General features: G+C 37.6%; 1 protein-coding gene across 4 annotated transcripts in view; it reads right to left on the bottom strand.

Moving 5' to 3' along the window:
* Positions 1 to 22914, bottom strand: part of PTPRD (protein tyrosine phosphatase receptor type D) — a 1654013-nt gene that overhangs the window by 1129015 nt on the left and 502084 nt on the right. The window lies entirely within an intron of this gene.

Genomic DNA, 22914 nt, shown 5'->3' with positions numbered 1-22914 from the left:
TTGTATTAAATCTATATAGAAGTTTAGGTAAGATGGTTGACTTGATTACGTTGATTCTTCCTATCAGTGAGCAGAGACTGTTTTTCCATTTCCTAAAGTCTTCTTTAATTTCTTTTTTTGAGTGTTTTGATGTTTTTTATGGTATAGGTCTCCCACCTCCTTTATTAAGTTGATTCCTAAGTACTTGACATTTCTGTACGCTATTTAATATGGGATAGTGAATAGTGTTGGATAACATTCGGTTGTCCTTGCTCCTCCTGCAAGAAGCTTAGGTTTTAGTGAGCCACTCCCACAACTGTGCCCCTGAGGGACACCAAATACCATCAGGCACTAATAATCCTATATTGCTTTTCCCTTTCCTTTATTTCATTCGCATGGCTTGTTTAGCAATGTCCTTTTTGTATAGACACAGGAAGACAGTCCATGCTATGTTTCGTGACACGGGAGTTAATTGACTACAAATAATATTTACTCCTGGGCATTCATATTTACTTGACTTAAGTCTCAGTTGCCCTTAGTTCCTAGCACTCCAAAAAGCGGGGTTCTGACAAAGGGACTGCATGGACCCAGGGCAAACTCTAAGCTACTCTGGCATCAAAAGGAGACAAACTAAGTACTAAAAGTATAATAAGTTAAGAGCATGGTCAAGGAACAAACTCTGTCATGACCCAGAAAGAAGTAACTGAATAAGGATCTTGCTGAGGTTAGGAAAGACTAACCTCACCTGAGCAATGTGGTCTGGTATATATAGTGAGATGTCCCCAGGACGAGCCAACCTTTAAGCTTAATATATCTCTTACCTTGTTCATATAAAATGACTAGAAATACTATAAGAAATAAAGATACTATAATTGTTTAAATAGATTACTAGCTGAGGAGAGAAGAAAGCAATATACCCTGGATATAATCCCACCCTTGAGTGGATCTTCTAGTAATCTGGAGTGATGAATCCTCAGATGAGATTTTGACCTTGAGTTAATCTCCTAAAGGAGTGGCTTTACCTCTTTTGTTTTTAATGACAATGTTCAACCCCACCTATGTGTACCCTCACCCTTCATGATTCCTATATAAGTACGCTGTAAGGGGGATGATTGAGAGGATGAAAACTGAGACTTTGGGACTTTGGGACTTTGGGACTAGAAGGAGGACTAGACATTGAAGGCTCGACGATGAAAATTGATTCTTTGGGACTTTGAGGACTAGAAGGAAGATTAGATGACGATAGTGACTGAAAGTGGAGGACTATGAGACTATGACGAGATGAGGAAGAAAATGTAATGGGATAGAGGACTTTGAGGTTACTAGGATACTGGGATGATGTAACTATGCCAACTAGGACTATGACCAAAACTCTAACTACAACCATTGCTGTCGTCTGGCGGCTCTCGGCCACCAATTGCTCAAGTACCCTGAGTGCTCAACCGTCCCTTTTCTCTTGAAACTTGCAGGATAGACTCTTTGATCATTTTTTCTTCTGATTCACTATTTTTATATAGGAATGCAATGTTGTGTGTGTCTGTGTGTGTCTGTGTGTGTGTGCATGTGCGCACATGTCTGGATTGAACTTGCAGCCAGCGACATTGCTGAATTGGTTTATTGTTTCTAGGAGCTTTTGATTGGACTCTTCAGGGTCTTAAATGCATATCACCATGTCATCTGAACATAGAGATAATTTGTATTCCTTTGATTTTCATTTTTTCCTCTGATTGTTGTTGCCAAGACTTTTAATACCATGTTAATTAAGAGTGGGAATAGTGGGCACTCTTCTCTTGTGCCTGGTGTTAGTGGGAATTCTTTCAGTTTTTCACCATTAAGAATAATACTAACAAACCAAATTGGTATCAACTTTCTAATTAGACGTTTTTATGGGTTTTAAAAAGTAGAAAAATGTAGCATATTAATTTCTCCCTCTGACAATCCTAAAATTATGTTTTGACAACTTTTACCATTTTAGCATATATGTCCATGTTTACTTTTGCATAGGGCTAATAATAAATAATTTTTTTATGAATTCCATAAAGAATCATTTGGTTTTATTTGGGACTAGAAAAATTTTTCCTCCATACTTATTTTTTTTTCATGGATGGTTACATCTTAGGGGTAGAATTCAATACCAGTTTTATATATTTTAAGGTTTTTAAACAACAGAGTTATTCATAGAATAATTTTTTATTTTTTATAAAAAATTCCAAGGATTGTTATAGTTTAAGTTATTAAGAAACACCTTAACACATTTAAGTAAGAAGAAAATAAACTCAATATGGCAAGCCTTTCCATTACTTCTTAATTTATGTAACTAGTCTTTAGTCCTTCAAAAAACTACAGATCAGTGTCCCTGAACAATGAATGTACTATTATAAAAATACACAATATATATATATATATATATAAGTTCACAGAGTAACTTTAGAAAACTAAGTTTAACAGTACATTGAAACACTTTGACACCATTATTAATTAATAATAAACTGAACTTCATAGAAGTTCAATATTTGCAAATCAACAAACATGTAATCCAATGATTAAAAATTGTATGAGGCTGGAGCGATAGCACAGCGGTAGGGCGTTTGCCTTGCACGCAGCCAACATGGCTGACCTGAGTTCGATTCCTCCGCCCCTCTCGGAGAGCCCGGCAAGCTACCGAGAGTATCTCGCCCTCACGGCAGAGCCTGGCAAGCTCCCCGTGACGTATTAGATATGCCAAACACAGTAACAACAAGTCTCATGATGGAGACGTTACTGGGCCCACTCGAGCAAATCGAAGATCAATGGGAGGGCCTTTACTTTACTTACTTTACTTTATGATTATTTCAGTAGATCAAAAATCTTTGAGATCAAACATATGGTCATGATAAAATCATTCATCATTGGCTATAGAAGAATCATTGCTTAATACAATAGAGTTAATACAGAACAAACCCACAGTCAACATCATACTCTACAATGAAAGAAAGCAAGCTTTTTTGTTGAGAACAGGAATAAAAAAGGAGTGTAGGAATCAGAAAAATTGTACAAATGGTATGAAACCTGCTTAGCATGTGCCCGGGGCTACTACAACCCTGGTTTGAATTGCTCAGCACTGTATGTTCCATAATTCTCATCAGGTAAGACAGATAGGAGGAGAGACAGAGACAGAGAGACAGACAGAGATAGAAGGATAGAAGAAGACAAAAACAGAGAAAAAGAAAATAAGTGCCTGCCATAGAGACAGGCTGTAGGGAGGGGGAAGGGAGGGAGACAGGGGACATTGGTGTTGAGGACAGGACAGTGGTGGAAGGATGGCTACTGTAGCGTCAACACCACTGAAACCCTACCATGATCAGCTTTGTAACGCTGTATCTCACAGTGACTCAAAAAAAAAAAAAAGAAAAAAGAAAAGGAAGAAAGAAAAATAAATGTAATGGACAGCAAACTGTCTTTCTGTTATACCTCTTTTTTGTAACATTCACATGAAGTAGTTGTCAGACAGAAAACTCTCCTTTTAAACTGCTAAGCTCTATCTTTTATCCAACTTGCTTCACACCTCCTGAGAGGTTCACAAGATTTTTCGCTCAGTAATAATCAATGTGGCCTTTGGCAAATCACTTGGTTCCCCACTCCCCTCCATCTCAATTTTTGTCATTAATTTATTCCTTTAATTTCTTCCTTGAGAGCCTATTATTGAACAAGCCAATGTCATTGCCAGTAATGACATTGAAGGTACAAAATAAACAAGTCAATGTTCTCAAGGGATTTCTAGTAAACTCACACACACACACACACACACACACACACACACACACAATCACTTAAGAAATAAAACTTGCCATTTGATGACGATTGCTTTGCTGTGCTGAATAGGGCAGGGGATTCACTCTTAGATGGTATTTCATTAAAAGACTCACTGAAAGGGTAAGTATCCGACAAAAGCCCAGAGAGGGTGAGAGAGCCAGGAATTTGGGGAGAGGGAAGTGGGAGTATTACAGGGAAAGAGAAAGATGGATCAATAGACATAGTGATGAGAAAGTGCCCGACCTTGCTCAAGAAATGGGTCGGGAATCAAGGGCCACTGGGTCCGATTACACCAAAGGGCTAAGTGGGTCAAGGTGAGCCCAGAAAGGTGCTCAGGACCTAGACAATACAAGGCTTACAGCTGCACTGACTTTTATTTCCCATTAGGTATGCAGCCATTGGCAAATTTTGAGCAATCATCTAAGGATCAGAAACAGAAGAGAAGAAAATAGATTGACCTTTACCTACGTTGCAGTATTTTTTATTTTTTTTTATTTATTTAACCTTTTGTTGAATAAAATTGGTTCATATGACTCTATCTCTTTAATATACAATACGTAGAGATACATTTAAGATGCAGGCACCTGAACCGGTTGCAATACAGTTCAGAGAAAGGCAGAAACTTTATTGTCTTTATTGGAAGAAGAGGTGGATTAAGAGAAACAAATACGTAGTGACATAGGTGTGATTAAGAAACAGAGGGACTAGCAGATACTTCAGCTAGTAATTGCCTCCTCGTCCATCAGCATTTCAATAAGCAGCTAGTGAAAGAGGAAGATGGTGTATTTGAAAAATCTTAATCATTGGCACAGATGTCTGCTCCTGCGGAGGAATTTTTATCCCCACTTTCAGCTTTGCAAAGCACGTCTCTTTATGGACTGTTATTAATGAAATGGAAAAGAATGGCCAAGGAAGCCTGCTGTTGTCTGAAATTATCTTTACTTCTATACTGCCACTGGCAATAACTGTCTTTTCTCCAGAATTCCGGAACAGTGAACTCTTTCTTCACCCGATTTAAAGCAAAAACAATAAAAACAAAACAGCCACCACCACAGGGGGAAATACCTTACCATTATGGAATTACACTTTTATTGTATTTTGAATCGAGTTGATATACTCAACTTGCCATAAATTCAATTTGTTTTTAATAATCCAAGATTATTTTGAAGATTATCAGCAGAGTATCTGCTCATTCAGACAATTCTTTTATATTGCTTATTATCCCAAATTCAATTTGTCAGTGAGAAATTTAAAAAGCTATCATTTCCCAGGCTACCAGTACTGAATTATAGCTATTATATATATTTCATCTGGGTAAGAATAAATTATAATGGTCTGATTAACTGAGAACACACAAGGACTATGTAACTTTTGTGTGCCGAAGTGATCAAGAGTTCTAAGCTGTACTCCAAGATCCTCTTTTTCTAGATTCAGAAAGAAAAAGAAGTAGGGTAGAGGGTTCTATAATATCACATTTACAATCCAGAAGCTTAAAGCAAGAATACAGTTTTCGAGGGATTGCCTCTCAGGCCATGGTCAAAAGGTATAAGTACCCCTACAAATGATTTTTGGTCAACAGGGCTATTCCTTTAGCACAAAGGCCCAGAGACATGATACTGCTAGGACCCTGTAAAGCTCAGGAGGTACAGGAGGCCTTCCAGGGCTGCAACTAGACTTGCTCAGAGGACTGTGTCATGTTGGGAATCAAAAGCAGCTTGGGATCATACCTTTGTACTATCCATTATGCTCTCTCTTGTCCTAAGCCTAACCATTGTATTATCTTCTGTCCTCAAGACTGACATGCTTTATAAATCAAATAGCTAGAAAGTGTGCTTATCTTCTGCAATTATACCATTTCACCCCAAACGTGAATTAATTTACACAACAATTGATGTGAAACCAAGAAAAAAATTCACAAGGAATAAAACAGAGACAGGACACCACCGAGAGACCACTTGTAAAATCTATCAGTGAAGCTGAGTTCATCTGTCTCTCCATTATGCCTTCACCAATTAAAACCCTCACTAGAAGGCAATAAATAATCTGCAGTCTGAAAGAAACTGCATTTTTACAGGATAGATTTCTAGGTGGAAAATCATCTTAAACATTTGAAAATGGAAAGAACAGGGATATCATTATATGAGGCCTTGCATTTCCTCACTCTTAAAAATTAACATGAAATAATGAGTTTACTCCCATCCATTTTTAATAAACAGATTTAAGTAAAAATAAATCTATCCAAATTAAATGTCTAAATTTCAAGAAAGAATGATGGGTGGAAATCACTATGACTATGTTGAATATTAAAGTCAATTTTAAGATATGCGGCATTGGGGCTGAAACAATACAATAGTACAGTGGGTAGGTATTTGCCTTGCACTCAGCAAACCCAGGTTTGATTTCCGGCATTCCACATGGTTCACCGAGCACTGTGTGTGCGGACAGGAGTAATTCCTGAGTGCAGAGGCAGGAATAAATCCTGAACACTGCCTTTGTTTTCCCAAAACAAAAAACAAAACAAAATATATGCATTAGTTATAAGTATGGTAATTTTATTGATAAAATATTAAAAAATTACTATCGGAGAGCCCAGCGAGCTACCGAGAGTATTCGATATGCCAAACACAGTAACAACAAGTCTCACGATGGAGACGTTACTGGGCCCGCTCGAGCAAATCGATGAACAATGGGAGAACCGTGACAGTGATTAGATTTTGAATTATTTTTAAAAGAGTAAGTAAGCAAAACATGCTGCTTACTTGTGCCTCTTTATAAAATTATCACAAATAAATGACTTTTCTTCTCATAAATTCTACCCTTGACTCCTGTTTAAAAGCTCTTGTTGGGGACCAGAGAGATACCTCAACAACCTGAGTATAAATGTTGTATTTGGGAGGCCTAGATTGGATCATCAGCACTGTGGTATGGTCCCACAACACTGCTAGAAACATCTTTCAGCAGAGAGATGGAGTTGTGCAAAAATAGACAACCATACAAATAGAACTTTGATGTGCCAAAGTTTATATAAATAGAAAATTTTATATAAATAAAAGCTTATATAAATAAAAAGTTTATATAAATATATACTTAAATATACATTTGTAAATCATAACCATGATTGAAATTCTTTGGATTATTATATATTTCTAGTGATGAGCTAGCTGTTTGACAAGCTGTCTTGCTGCCCAAAATATTCTAATTTACAGCATTTGCAAGCTACCAAGAGTATCTCACCCACACGGCAAAGCCTGGCAAGCTACCCATGACGTATTCGATATACCAAACACAGTAACAAGTCTCACAATGTTACTGGGCCCAGTCGAGCAAATCAATGAACAATGAGAGGACAGTGCTACAGTGCTAAGTGCCTATTTTTTTGACTGGAAAACCCTCATTTGCAGTCATTTTCTTTTTTTTTCTTTTCTTTTCTATTTTATTGTTTTTATTATTTAATTATTTTATTTTATTTTATATCACTTGATCACTTGACACCCTATTACTCATCAATTTGCTTAAGCGGGCACCAGTAACGTCTCCATTTGTCCCTGTCACGTGCTAGTGTAGCCCAATGGCGTCTGCTCACTCCAGGAACAAGAAGCGCCTCAAACTAATCATTCAGGGTCTTGATGAAGAAGTCTGACCATCTTGTAGATGGGTGGCCACACGATGTTTTGACATCCTATGGAATCCAGTTGGTAATGGCTCTAGTCCAGCGGTCTAGAAATCATCTCCAAATCACATTACGTGTCCAGCCCAACTGATTTTTCGATGCCTTGGCAAACAAGACAGCATTCCTGATTCTTGATCATAGATGGAGGGCAGAACTCCAGATTCTTTCTCTCACTTGAGTGAAGTGTGATACTCCAAGCATAGCTCTTTCAGTTCCTCTTTGGGAGACCCGAATAGCGTTCTCATCATGTTTTCGTAGGGCTCAGGTCTCTGAGACATATGTTAATGCAGGAAGAACAGTGGAATCAAAGAGATGTGCCCAGAGCCCGAGTTTGTTTGTCCTCTTAGCTATTTCTTCGACACTCTTTTTTTTTGTATTATTTATTTATTTATTTATTTAAATTTTATTAGTGAGACACTATGAGGTACAGTTGTAGACTTACAAATTTTGTGCTTGGGTTTCAATTATACAATGATCAAATACCCATCCCTCCACCAGTGCCCATTTCCCACCACCACGGATGCCATTATTCCTCCCACCACCCATCTCCCCATCCCACCCTGCCTCCGTTCCAAGCTGCTCTCTTCCTCCTGCGCAACTCAGGTTCCAGGTCAGTCGTCATGTTGACTTCTCGACCTAGGTACACATAGCTGTTGCATTTGGAGGTGGTTGTTCCATTGAGAGTGAATAGAACGTCAGGAATAAGACGGTTTCTCATAAACATTGTCTTTGCGAGATTCAGCTGTAGTCCGACCTTTCCACACTCATGGTCAAAGTTGGCCAGCATTTGTGCTGCTTGGCAAATGTTTGGTGTTATTAGAATGATGTCATCAGCAAAGCAGAGGTGCTGTAGTTGCCAACCATCTATCTTCACTCCCATTCCTTCCTATTCCAGTCATCGCATGACGTTCTTGAGGGCGGCACTGAAGAGTTTCAGTGAGATGGTATCACCCTGCCGATCCCTCTCTTGACATCAATGATTAATAGGTCTCATTTATTTTATATATATGTATAAAATATTTTATATCAATGTTTATTTTGCTCGATTTGCTCGAGCGGGCCCAGTAACATCTCCATTGGAGACTTTGTTGTTACTGTGTCTGGCATATTTTAAACATATTAATTGCTGGACTCTGCACCAGACTGAGTCAATTGGGGTGCCCCAGAGTGGGGCAGGTAAGAGCCCTCCCCACCCCAAGGGACCCGGCCCTGGCAGCCAACCTCCACTACCCAATGGCCGCCATGCTCCTCGCTGCTTTCTGGACCTGCGAAGTGGCCGTGCTGCACATTATAGGACACTTTCTACCCATTTTCCATAGTAGCCACACCATATTTTATGGGGTTCAAACAGTAGGCAACAAATAATAGAGAGAAATATATAAATATGTGCCTCTCAGGAGCCCAGGAAGCTACTGAGAATATCCCGTCCTCACAGGCAGAAACTGGAAAGCTCCCCATGGTATATTTGATATGCCAAAACCAGTAAATACAACAGGTCTCATCCCCCTGACTCTGAAAGAGCTTCCAATCATTGGGAAAAGACAAGTAAGAAGAGATTGCTAAAATTTCAGGGTTGGGAGGAATAGAGATGTTATTGGCACCCACTTGAGTATATCGATGAACAACGGGATGACAGTGATACTATATACATACATATATATATGTTATACAAATATTATATTTATTTATTTAGAGGGGTGATGCACATCTGGTAGTTTCAAAAGCTATTCCACTTCTGTGTTGAGGAGGAGTCACTCCTACTGGCTCTAAGGAATTATGTGGTGCTTGGGACTAATCAGAGTTGGTAAGACAAGCATCTTTAACCCTATACAATGTCTCCACCCAGTGTAGCCATTTTCAACTTACCTGCATGTCATGACTGAACAGAGAATGGCTAGCAATCCACTCTTGCAATTCAGTATAAAGTAGTTCCAGGTACAACTGCCATATCTTTTTGTAAACTGATATAATTGTGATAACTCCTATGCTACTACACTGGTTATTTAGATTGTTATCATGTTTAGAACAAAACTTCATAATTAAATTCTTTAGAAATTACAATTTACTACTAATCCAGAATTCAAGAATTGCCGTTAATTTAGAAAGACTGCTCAAGATAAGTTTCTTAAGGATAATAAGACATTTTAAATAGGAAAATCAAATTTTCTTGCACCAAAAACAAATACAATATAATTACCCAATTTTAATTATATAGTTTGTGCTTAACTGTATAAATCTATGTAATCATTTGCATTTTAATGTGCTGTAAAATCTGTTATTGTACAAACATTTAATACATATTATGTGTTATTTCCACTGATGGATATTTGTGGGAGGAGGGGAGTCAATCAGATATTTAAGAAAAGGCCTTAAATAAGTAATAAAAACAGCATTATATAGGCCAATTGTTGATTAAATGCCTATAATGAAAATTTCATTGTCTAATATTATTATTATTATGGGTTAGAGTGATAGAACAGTGGGTAGGGCATTTGCCTTGCACACTGCTGACCTGGGCCAACCCGGGTTCGATTCCTTGCCCCTTTTGGAGAGTCCAACAAGCTACCGAGAGTATCTCGCCCACATGGCAGAGCCTGGCAAGATCCCTGTGACTATCCCATATGTTAGAAACAGTAACAACAAGTCTCACAATGGAGACATTACTAGGGTCCACTTGAGCAAATCAATGAACAATGGGAGGACAGTGCCACAGTGCATTATTATTATATAAAAAAGTTGAAAAAAAATTCTTACCAAATTAGAACAATTTTACTTCTAAGAGAAATATATAAATACTGCTTTCTAAACTCATTATGGGTTAGTAATTATTTTAATGCCCAAGACTAAAAGTATAAGTCTTAGACATATGTACTTTTTTCTTCTGAAGTTTCCCTTTCATAAATGCATATATATATTTAGTACTAACAAAAGTGATTACGGCAGCAAGGTGGCCGCCACCTCAGAGCTTATAGGAAAGCCAGGTATGAGCCAGGGGTGACAGGGCAACTACAGTCTCATGGGTAGGGGGGTGGTACCGGCTCGTCCTTCACACCCTACCGAGGTCCTGAGTTGCCCCCACGAGTGGCTCTCCAGCACAGCCATAACACCAGATGCACAGAAACCAATCTCGTAATTATGTGGCTCTTTGATGAAATCTAAAATCATTATATGATTCTCATAACTGACTATAGAAAACAAAGTGTTTCACAATGCCTTTTCAGAACTTCTGATTGTTGGGGGGGAAGTTCTGAAAATAATGGTGCATCTTTTGTCAAAATAATGAATGTTATCGATGTAGAGAATAGTTAAGTGGAAATCATCTGCCTCACAGGCATTGGGAGGGGTGGGAGGGTGGTGGGTATATTGAGGGTTCTTGGTGGTGAAAAATGAGTACTGGTGAAGGGAAAGGTGTTTGATCATTGTATGACTGAGACTTAAACCTGAAAGCTTTGTAACTTTTCCCACAATTATTCAATAGATTAATATATAAGAAGAAAAAAATAAATAAAATTATGAAGAAAAATTAAGGTGGAGTTCATGCCCTATTCAACCAGCTAATCAGTGGCTGAATAAATAGCAGTACTCCTACATAAAAAAAAATAATAATTTCTTTAGTTCAAAGGAACAATAACCTAAAGCAGAATGACCTGATTATCAGGAGGACAAATATTGCAAGGGATTTGTTATTCTTTTGATTTTTAAAATATGGAGCTTATTATGTAAAGAGATATTTCAATATATCATAGTGTGTGAGTGAATGCTTTAAGGTAATAACTAGAAAAACAAATATTAAAAATTGCTTTACAATTAAATTCTTCCCCACAAGGTAGAAAATACCTGAGGGTTCAAATGCTATATTTTGCTTATTCAGTCCCGGCAAGCTACCGAGAGTATTCGATATGCCAGACACAGTAACAACAAAGTCTCCAATGGAGACGTTATTGGGCCCGCTCGAGCAAATCGGCGATCAACGGGAGGGCCTTTACCTTTACCTTTACCTTTACCTGTCCCTGTTGGGCTGGAGCGATAGCACAGCGGGTAAGACATTTGCCTTGCAAGCGGCCAACATGGCCAATCTGAGTTCGATTCCTCTGCTCTTCTTGGAGAGCCCAGCAAGCTACCAAGAGTATCTCGCCAGCATAGCAAAGCCTGGCTAGCTACCCATGACACATTAAATATACCAAACACAGTAACAATTCTCACAATGGAGACGTTTCTAGGCCCGCTCAAGCAAATCTATGAACAATGGGAGGACAGTGACAGTGACAATCCCTGTTAATTTGGACTTCCATGTTCTAACATTTTTTTAGGGGAGTTGGGCCACACCCAGCAATGCTCAGGGCTTACTTCTGGCTCTGTATTCAAGGATCACTCTTAAGATGTTCGGGGGACCATATGGGTGCCCGAGATCAAATCCATACTGGCAGTGTATAAGGAAAAGCACCTTATACATTGCACTATCTCTCTAGTCCCTCTGTTGTAGAGGATGTCCAGGGTACTAGATACATGAAGAGGAAGAAAAGCAAGAGGAAAAGTTATATTGTTTAAATAAGGTAAAGGTAAGGTAAAGGCCCTCCCGTTGATCGTCGATTTGCTCGAGCGGGCCCAGTAACGTCTCCATTGGAGACTTTGTTGTTACTGTGTCTGGCATATCGAATACTCTCGGTAGCTTGCCGGGCTCTCCGAGAGGGGCAGAGGAATCGAACTCGGGACGGCCATGTTGGCCGCTTGTAAGGCGAACGCCCTACCCGCTGTGCTATCGCTCCAGCCCTTGGTTTAAATACCAATTGGTATTGGTTTAAATACCATTGGTATTGGTTTAAATACCAATGCTAATTTTATGAAAGCTGGATAAATTTTAAATTGCATTATTGTATACCTTAAAAAAACCTTATAAATTCAATATAATACTACACAGTGTTTGTGCCTAAAAACTCAATTATATTACCCTAAAAATTTAGCAAAATGATCTATAGCTTGATTATAATTTCTATTTTCCTTAATAATGCACCTAACTGGGAAATGAGAGTAATTGAAATGACTTGTCAGGCATGAGGGGAAAACGTCTCTGTCTATATAGAACTTAGCACTTTGGATTAAAAATGTACACTGGTAGAGGGATGGGTATTTGATCATTGTATAATTGAAACCCAAGCACAAAAATTTGTAAGTCTACAACTATACCTCATGATGTCTCACTAACAAAAATTAAAAAATGCAAAGTATTTCTGCATTGGAAGGATTAAACCAACAGTTATAAATCTAACAAAGTGCCAAATAAAAAGTTTTCTCAAAATTTTTTGAATATTTGTATATATTGATTCAAGAGTTTATTCTTTAAGACTAAACACAATGAAGAATGCATCCCTGTATTGCATAATTTGAGAGAACTGAAAAAAATATTGAATTGAAAGAGAATTATAAAATTTTCTATAAAATTATTGTGTAATTTGGGGGTAGGATTTGGTCACCTTTCTTTTTTTCAAGGTTAAATTATTAAATTTATTTCAAGTAGTCTGAGGAAGAGGATTAGAGTTCTTAGGCTAAAGTTGTGTTGACTGTTTCAAACTAAAATGTGCCAGAGTTTTGGTATGCTTAAATAAGAGTGGCATGTTTGAGAGGAAATTATAACAGGAGGTGATCCCTAGGAGGAACTACAGAATCAATAGTAACCTATTTACCTCCTCTATATATCATTTTCGTATGATATTTTATTGAACCTTTGTTCATCATTCTACATGATGCACTAATGCTCAAATTTACAACTTAGAGTGGGGAAACTTTCTATAGGCCCTTTGCCTAATTCTTCTCATAGCTACCTTCTTATCTTCATGTTCAAGTTTAAATATTTATTTGTACAGGTTCTTTTACCAAAATATTAAATTTATAACATTCTTCTACTTCTCATGCCAAAATAATAATAATAATATATAATCACTTTAAATATGTATATAAGCTATACATATAGTACGTATATACAATAGATATGATATAATAATAGCTATTCATTATATTTATGTATATGAATGAAAATATATGTGCATTTGTAATATGTAAAATAAGGCCTTTCCTTGTAGTGCTAGGGTAACCTGAGACCACTCCCACTGATACTCAGCCAGTTGATGTAGACCTCAAGTTTAGGTACTCAGGCCCAGTACCAAATTGTTCTCAGTACCGGCTATGCTGAAAGCTACTAGGACTACCTCCTTAGTGATGTAGGGGAGAGATGCAGGGGATCAAATTCAGGGTCTCTGTGTCTTACCCCTTTGATCTAACTCATTAATCATCCATAAATAGCTTTTAATCAAATTATCTGGTTTTGATTCACTGTTGTACTTAAAATAATTTATTCACTTATTTATTCTTTGTTATCTGTCCCTATGCATTTTGATCTATCCCATGGATTGTCTATGAATAGCTTTTAGTCAAACTACCTGGCTTTGATTCATTGTTGTACTTAACATAATGTATCAATTTATTTAGTCTTTGCTATCTGTCCTATGGATTTTAATGTCCAATTCTTATTTATTGTGCCTCTGATTTTGTAACAGCGATCTGCAAGATATAAACTCAATTTATCCAGTTTTATTAAAAAAAAGTAATAAGTGTGTAGACTCTCAATAGTAGAAGTAAGATGGACTTCAAAATATCTTCTATATCATTATTTTCCCTTCAGGCAACTTTGGTAATTTTTAAGTGAAAAATCAGGTTTATTATCAGAGTTCTAATTTTAGTAATTTCTTCCAGTCAATTATGCAGTCAAGAAAGAAACTGACATCATTTGAAATGTGAAATAATAGATCTTATTTGTTATAATTTTGGAAATTCATATTTATGTATTTCTTACTAAAAGACTGCAAAGGTAATAGAATGTAGACCAGAAATTGTAATTTTAAAAGAATGTAGAAATTATTCAGATTTAAAAGAAAGTAGATATAATGCACTTAAGTTATTTTTAAGATACACAGATATATTAAGTTTTTAAAATTTTTATGTTGCTAATTAAAGTGGATACAAACAAAAGAAACGTTTTTGGTAAGATTAAATAAATAAAAGCTCTATGTCTGGTAAAACCAAACAAAACAACTAAATCAACAGTCAAGACATTTGTTGCTATTGTCTGCTCTACAAGTTTCTCCTGTACAGAAATGTACAGGTTTCTCCTATACATTTATCCAAACCTGTCCTTTCCTACTTCCTCTCATTCCTACATGAAGAGTATACATTAACAACATCCATACAACTGAAATCCAGCACTTGACCTAAAAGACAAAACATTCAGAAATTTTGTTCTTTTCCTGGAATCTGCAAATCTGAAACACAAACAAACCCTTCTCTGTGTCATTACCAATAATTCGCATCAGCTTGTTGCTCAAAATAAAAAGAAAATAACATAAACATTATTTATCTTTGCTATCCCTTGGATAGTTTAAAGGATTGAAATATGAATTTCAGAAATGAGTTTTAAGAAATCAACTACAAAAGGATAAGTAAGATTGTTTCTGGAATCTAGTTTCTCAGAGACTAAATGGGAACAGAAAGCCTTGAGGCCCCCTCAGATTTGATCTGTAGGTACCTATATTAATTAAACTTTGTGCCATGGTTGCCCCAATTGCAAGGTGATTAGGTTGAATGACTAGGGAATCATTTTCTTGGATATTTGCTTTAATATTTGAGTAGGTTGGAATTACTGAATCCTTGAAGATTAAAATTAAACAATGACCACAATCGTGAAAGTAAAGAGAGCTTATAGTCGCACAGTGTCAACTTTATGCTTTACTCTCTGATACAAACACACAAACACTTGTTTTTTATATACATTCTTTTCTTTGCGCTAGATAAATGAGTTAGGGCTGGAGTGATAGCATAGCAGTAGGGCATTTGCCTTGCTTGCAGCCAGCCTGGCCGAGCCAGGTTCAATTCCTCTGCCCCTCTCAGAGAGCCCGACAGGCTACCGAGAGTATCTCGCCCGCATGGCAAAGCCTGGCAAGTTACCCATGATGTATTCAATATGCCAAACACAGAAACAAGTCTCACGATGGAGACGTTACTGGGACCGCTCAATCAAATCGATGACCAATGGGAGGACAGTGCTACAGTGCTAGATAAACGAGTTGGTGTACGTGTGTGTGTGTGTGTGTGTGTGTGTGTGTGTGTGTGTGTTGGGGTTGGAAAAGAGAGATAAAGAAGATTCTACAAATAATCAAAATATGTGATTAGCTGGACTAGAGTCACTTTCCAGTTTCCCATTTCCTTTAATTTCTCAGAGAATATTTTAAAAAGGTCTGAGCAAAAGAAAATATAGTGAAAGGCAAAACAAATAAAGAGATGTTGGAGTTAGCCCTCTTAGTCCTTATTTTATTTTGTATTTTCTAGTGTTTTACTTTTAAGCTATTGAATATTTATTAAGATTTGTCTAGTATTTATATTCTTGTTACTCCATATTTCATAACACTTAAAATTAATTCCTTTGAATGAGTTGCCTTATATCTAACACAGCAAGATATACTTTTATAATTAGGCTCAATTACTTAATTCATGAAAGTTGCCATGTTGCATTCACTTTTCCCTAGCTTTTAAATCTAATCACCTTAACTTTGGAGTGTCTGTCTAATTTCATCTGTTAGTTGATTTCTATACTGGGAATCACATTAACCAGACAAATATATGATACCTCTGTGATGAACAGCAGTTTTTTAGTAACTGGTCTTTAACCCTGATTTTTTCTCCAGTGTTTTATAGGTCATAAAGGAAGAAGAAATTTCATGATTTTGGCTTATACGATGTTGATTAAACATGTCCACTGCTGATGTCTAAGGCATTTGTGCAATAACAAATATCACTGTGTACTTATTTTTAGGGCAAGTTCTATTAATCAAAGTGGCTTTTGAAGTTGATTGTATCTTAATCACTTTAAATTGTATTTCCATGTTTATAAATATTTCTGATTTGTTACACAAATTACTAAGCATGGACTATTCCTCTTGACAATTTGCCCCACATAGAACTCTGTATGTTTTAAATCCTAACTTTAGTTAGAAAATTTGATTTACAATATTTTTACAAATGAGCCATCAGGACATTAGTTATAATTATTTTGCTATTAGAGGACATGATCCATTTCAAAATTAAAAAAAAACAAATTTGTGAAAGGTGCTATTTTTAGAATTCAAAATTTTGCAATAAAGCAAGCAACCAAACTTCTACTTAAGATATGAGACATACTTGAATGATTTTCTTAAATTACAATAAAGCCTGACTGGAAACAAATGGATATTTCATAAGGATAAGACTTAATTAGAACATGATAAATGTTTTCTTGAGTCAATTTACATTGTTTGATATAAAAATATAATCCATAATTATAAACAATATATAAAAGTAAGAATATAAAGAATCTTCCTATAATATAAACTAAATTCTAACTACTGAAAGACAAAGGATTTTCGCAATCTTGATAGAACAGTACAACTATTTCAAATTTTAAATTTCTGAGACTGTCTCTTTTTCACTCTGACTTTATACTCAAACCTAAGGGTTCTGGTATTCAGCAAAGGGTTTAGACATTGATTATGAATGTTACTTAGTGAGAGCTCATTAAAGGTATCATTCTTGAATATATCAAGAATACTTCATTCTACACTTGATACTATCATTCTAGAATATAACTTGTATCACTTTTGATACCATTGCTCATAACGTCTCCATTCATCCCTTTTGCATGCTAGTGTAGCCCAATGGTATCTGCTCACTCCAGGAAGACGAAGGGCATCAAACCCATTCATTCAGGGTCTTGATGAAGAAGCCCGAGAATCTGGTAGGTGGGCGGCCAGATGCTCTTTTGACATCCCGTGGAATCCAGTCGGTAATGGCTCCAAATTGCACTGCATATCCAGCCAGCCCACCTGATTTTAAATGCTTTGAAAAACGAGACAGTGCCCCTGATTCTACATCATCAATGGAGATCGGAACTCTGGATTCCTTCTCTCACTTGATTGAAGTGTGATACTCCAAGCAAAGCTCTTTTGATTCCTCTTTTGGAGAACCGAATAGTGTTCTCATTCTGTTTTCGTAGGGCCCAGGTCTCTGAGGCATATGTTAGTGGGGGAAGAATGGTAGAGTTGAAAAGATGTGCCTGGAGCCGGAGGTTCTTTGTCCTCTTAACAACTTATTCTATGTTTTGAAGGTGTTCCAAGGTGCTCTCTTCCTTCTGCGTATCTCTGGTGCCAAGTCATTTCTCATGTTGATTTCTCAACCTAGATACACATTTGCTACATTTGGAGATGTTTGTTCCCTGAGAGCAAATTGAACATCAGGAACTAGTTTGTTTATCATGAACATCGTTCTGGTTAGATTCAGCTGCAGTGCAACCTTTCTACACTCACGGTCGAAGTCAGCCAGCATTTGTGCTGCTTGGCTAGTGTTTGGTTTTATTAGAATGATGCCATCAGAGAAGCGGAGGTGGTGTAGTTGTCTACGATCTATCTTCACTCCCATTCCTACCCACTCCAGTTGTAGCATAATGCTCTCCAGAGTGGCACTGAAGAGTTTCGGTGAAATGGTATCATCCTGCCAAACTCCTCTCGTGATGTCAATGGATACTTCCTTGTAGAACGGTGAGATCCTGGTGGTGAATCCATAATATAGCTCACAGAGGATCCTCATGTACTAAATTTAAATGCTCTGTTTGGCTATGGCTTCGATGATCACTTCAGTCTCAGCAGAATCAAAGGCCTTCTTTATATCAATGAACGTTAGACAGAGCTGCATCTTGAACTCTCGCGAAACCTCAATGAGCTTGGTCACTGTGTGGATGTGGTCAATTGTACTGATTCCTTTTCAGAACCTGGCTTGCTCACACGGTTGTCCTTCGTCTAGTGTTCTGCCAATCCAATTCAGGATTGCTCACCCTCAATGGTTCACTCCTCGATGGCTCACCGCCTCATTGTGGTGGGTGGTGGCAATGGTGCCAACCGGCAAAGAGTGAACCAACAGGCGCTTCCCAGAGATGCAGGCAGGTGAGTGTTTGTCAGCATGCAGATCATTACAACATGCCAGTCAACCAAAAGCTTGTATTCAGTAGACTGGGAGCACCTGTAAGGAAGATTAGAGGCTGCCCTAAAAGCCTCCATCCTGCTAAATTCACAATAATATTATAAAAGTTACAATATTGTAAAAGTTATAAGGTGACATAAAGCCTTTCATTTTTTCTTCTCAGTTTTGTTTTTCAATTTGTTCCAAATTGCTAAAACTGAGCAAATTTATACATACTTAATAATATTAATCTTTCAAAAAATAAATGCAAAGCAGTTTATAATACACATAATTTAGTTGAAGTGGAGCTAGTAACAGGTAAGTTATATTATTTTAGGAGGTATACTCAAAACAGAAAACTGGTGTGATACTTATTTTTCATATTACTAACCAAGTGTTGTTATTTTACCATTTTCAGAATTGTGTATAAGAAGAGGGAGGAATCTTCCATATGGATCTGCAATTCACTTGAACACTCATCCTTTCTCTACATATTTAGGATAACTTTCCAAATTTTGTTCATGCTGCCTTGTTTATTTTTACCATTATTCTATTTGAAGAAAATACATTGCTAGGTTTCATTATCACAATTCATAATATATTAACTCCTTCTCCTCATACTTTTTTAATCTTCTTGCTAATTTGTAGTTTTCCATTTTGCATGCAAATTTTGGATTTGTTCTCCGAATACTAAAAAAAAAAGTCTTATTACAATGTTGATACAAATTGCATGCAATTTCTTCCTTAACTTGATAAGTACAATTATTCTTCCTAAATCTCCTCCAAGAATTGTATGAAACTTCTTAAATTATACTTTCTGAATCTGCCCCAGGAATTTTCTTGGGCTGCTGATGGGGAATGATATTTGGATATAAACTGGGGCAAGTCTAAATTTTGCTCAGGCAGTTGGCAGCTGATGTGATGAAATTCCCAGAATCAAAGATCATCCTGCCCCATTGCGGAAGACAGGACTTATGGCCCACCTGGCAACAGGAAGCGACCAAACTGCATTCCATGCTTCCTCACATCCATCCCTATAGATAATAAGCCAGACCAAGCACACCAGTTCCAATGGTCTCTGTTCCTTTCCTCCCCTTTTTCAGCCCACGACAGTTTGAAAGCCCCCTTAGTCTCTCCCAAGCCATGACTCAATACCAGCCTCACCTGAGGTTTGTAGAGTTCCACCTGGCAATACATCCCAATAAACTTCTATTTCCTTCATTTTATTCATCTTTGCCCCTCTTTCTACAATGGACAGAGTTCTCAAAGCTATCAGCAAGGAGTTAACTTTTCTTGAAAATTTCTAATAAAAGAAAATATAGTTACTCTAGGTAGCAGGAGTCCTAGAGTCTGGAAACAGAAAGAATGAAGGTCTAAGATAACATTGGCTTGTCCTTTCTCCTCTGCTTCAAGGAGCTTGGGTTTACGAGTAATACACATCACAATGTTTCTGAAGCATTCCCATTTCCTTGGTATTCATCTTTAACTTCTTTGTGCTTTGATTTCTCTATCTGTTAAACACTCATTTCCCCTAACCAGAACTTGTGACTTGTAAGGTCAGATCCTTCTAAGGACTCTGGATTTTGTATTTGTAAATTAAATATTGCTTCTCTCTTTCCCTATGTCCTTTGCAGTTTACTTTAGAGCAATATCCTTTTTGTGTAGACACAAGAAGACAATGTCTTGCTTTCAGTTATTCTTGTAACTTGGGAGTTAATTGACTCAGGATAATATTTACTCCTGGGCATCTGTCATATTTACTTGACTTAAGCCTCAGTTGTCCTTAGTTCCTAGCACCCCAAAAGCAGGATCCTGATGAAGGGACTAGATGGACCCAGGAAAGATGTAAGCTACACTGGCATTGAAATAGGACAGGCCAAGTGCATAAAACTTATAAGTTAAGAGCATGGTTGTACATGAATTCTGTCTTGACCCAAAGGAAAGTGAGTGGACAAGGACTCTGCTAGGGTTAGGAAGGACTAATCTGGTCTGAGAACTTAAGTTTGGAATCTATAGTGAGATCTTTCCAGGAGAGTCATCCTATAAGATTAATATATCTCTTAGTATGTCCATACAAAATGACTAGAAAGATATTAAGAAGTTAGTAAAACTAAGATGTTTATGGACTAAGGAAAAGAGAAGTATGCCCTCAGATAAAATTTCACCATTAAGTGGATCTCCTAGCAGGAGGCCATCTTTGTCTTAAAAGAGCCCCCCCCCCCTCCGTCCCCACCAAACCCCCTGAAGGAAGGGAAAGGCTCTTTATATGTTGATTGTGCTATCTGAACTAGGTGTAGTTGCTACCACCAACCCATGATAGTTGAGGTCCAGACTAAGGCTTTGAGACTGGGCATAGGGAGAGAAGGATAGGGAAAGCAGGAGATGGGAATGAGTGCAATGTGAGACTGGAATGGGGCGCTCAGTAAGACTGAGATAGGTGCAAGTGAAGAGTGAAAAAAAAGGCGGGATTGAAATTGGAATAAACAGCAACTGATCACCAACCAGACTGATTTCACTGTTCCCTTCTTCTTGCATCTGTTGGGGGCAGCTGCAGGTGGGGGTGGGGAAGTGGGTCATGGCCACCAACTACTTGTGGCGGGAGATAGCCCACACCAGACTTAAAATTGAATACGCACGAAGGGATGACTTTCATCCAAACATATCTTTATGGAAGTTGTGAAGGATTTGCCAGAGGTGATCAGAGTTTCAAGTGATTATTTGAGCAAGCCAGTGAAAGAGAGAGCTTCAGTTTTTTCCTTTCTAGTTGCTGCAAAAAGCTTCAGATAGCTGTTTGGATCCTGCATTTTAAACAATACTGAAGCTTCCTGGGCTCTTGCTAAGACTGGAAAGTTCAAAGTTTCTTAAGATCATTAATTCATTAATTCTGCCCTAGAACTTGGGCTCACAGAAGACTAGAATAAAATGGGCCAATAGCAGTTTATATGGTAAAATATATAACCTAAAAGTCTTGAATAGAGTTCTGATCAATGGAAGCAGTATAAAGATATTAACTTTATATTAGCAGCACTAATAGGCCCTAAATTAGCAAGAAATTTTGGGGAAACAAACAGAAATTATTTGATAACACATAGACCCACTTGTCCTAAGTATGAGCGCGTGAAATAAGTCATACTTAATTTAGTCCTATAGTAAGTTCATCCCTTGCTGCGGAGTTTCTTTCTACGTTGATTTTCAATAATTTTCTTTTCTACTCATATTTCTGAGTCTGTATATCATTATTACTCAATATTTTTATTCTTAAACATATTGAAGTACCTGGGAATCATGGACAAACACAGAAATCACTGGAGGCATTACTACCACAGGTACAAATTTGCAATAAAATGACTTTGTCACAGCATGCCCTAGTCTACATTCAAATTTGGATGGCTAATTATGACTGCCTCTCTTTTCTCTTTCCTTTCTTTCTTTTGCAAATTTTTCTTTTTCTTTTTGGGTCACACCAGGCGATGCACAGGGCTTACTCCTGGCTCATGCACTCAGGAATCTCTCCTGGTGGTTCTCAGGGGACCATATGGGATGCTGGGAATCAAACCTGGGTTGGCCATGTGCATGGCAAATGCCCTACTCACTGTGCTATAGCTCCAGCCCCTCTTTTGTAAATTTTAGTAAAGTAAAAGTAAAGTAAAGGCCCTCCCGTTGATCATCGATTTGCTCGAACGGGCCCAGTAACGTCTCCATTGGAGACTTTGTTGTTACTGTGTCTGGCATATCGAATACTCTCGGTAGCTTGCCGGGCTCTCCGAGAGGGGCGGAGGAATCGAACTCGGGTCGGCCATGTTGGCTGCGTGCAAGGCAGACGCCCTACCCGCTGTGCTATCGCTCCAGCCTTGTAAATTTTAACAATTAAAATTTTTTATGATCCTATCTACTAGCAACTTTGCTTTCAAATGTAGGAAAGCAAAGTGTAGGGCATTTGCCTTGCCGGCAGCCAACCTGGCCAACCCGGGTTTGATTCCTCTGCCCCCCATGGAGAGCCCAGCAAGCCCATGGAGTATCTCACCCGCACAGCAAAGCCTGGCAGGCTACCAGTGATGTATTTGAAATGCCAAACACAGTAACAGCAGGTCTCACAATGGAGACATTATTGGGTCCGCCCGAGCAAATAGAGGAGCAACAGGAGGACGATGCTACAGTGCTACAGTGACCTATGGACATAAGTTTCATCAATTGCTAGGAAGTTATATTGTAAACATTTAAGACTCATTTGCATAAATCAATTTAGAGTACTAAATGCTGAGCTTGTAATAAGCACTAAGTCTAATTAAAGATAGTTGACAGAGTTAAAAGAAAAATTTTTTAAGAAATTATTCATTTAGTGGACAAGGGTATCCTTATGTCTAAACAAAGGCAACTTTTTAATTCTAACAGTGGCTCTATTTTGGGTTATTTTTGCGTTTTTATTTTATTTTTTTAAT

The sequence above is a fragment of the Sorex fumeus genome, unplaced genomic scaffold (genome assembly GCF_029834395.1).
Source record: "Sorex fumeus unplaced genomic scaffold, SorFum_2.1 ptg000079l, whole genome shotgun sequence".
NCBI classification, from domain to species: Eukaryota; Metazoa; Chordata; class Mammalia; order Eulipotyphla; family Soricidae; genus Sorex; species Sorex fumeus.
This window is presented reverse-complemented; position numbering and strand designations above follow the sequence as displayed.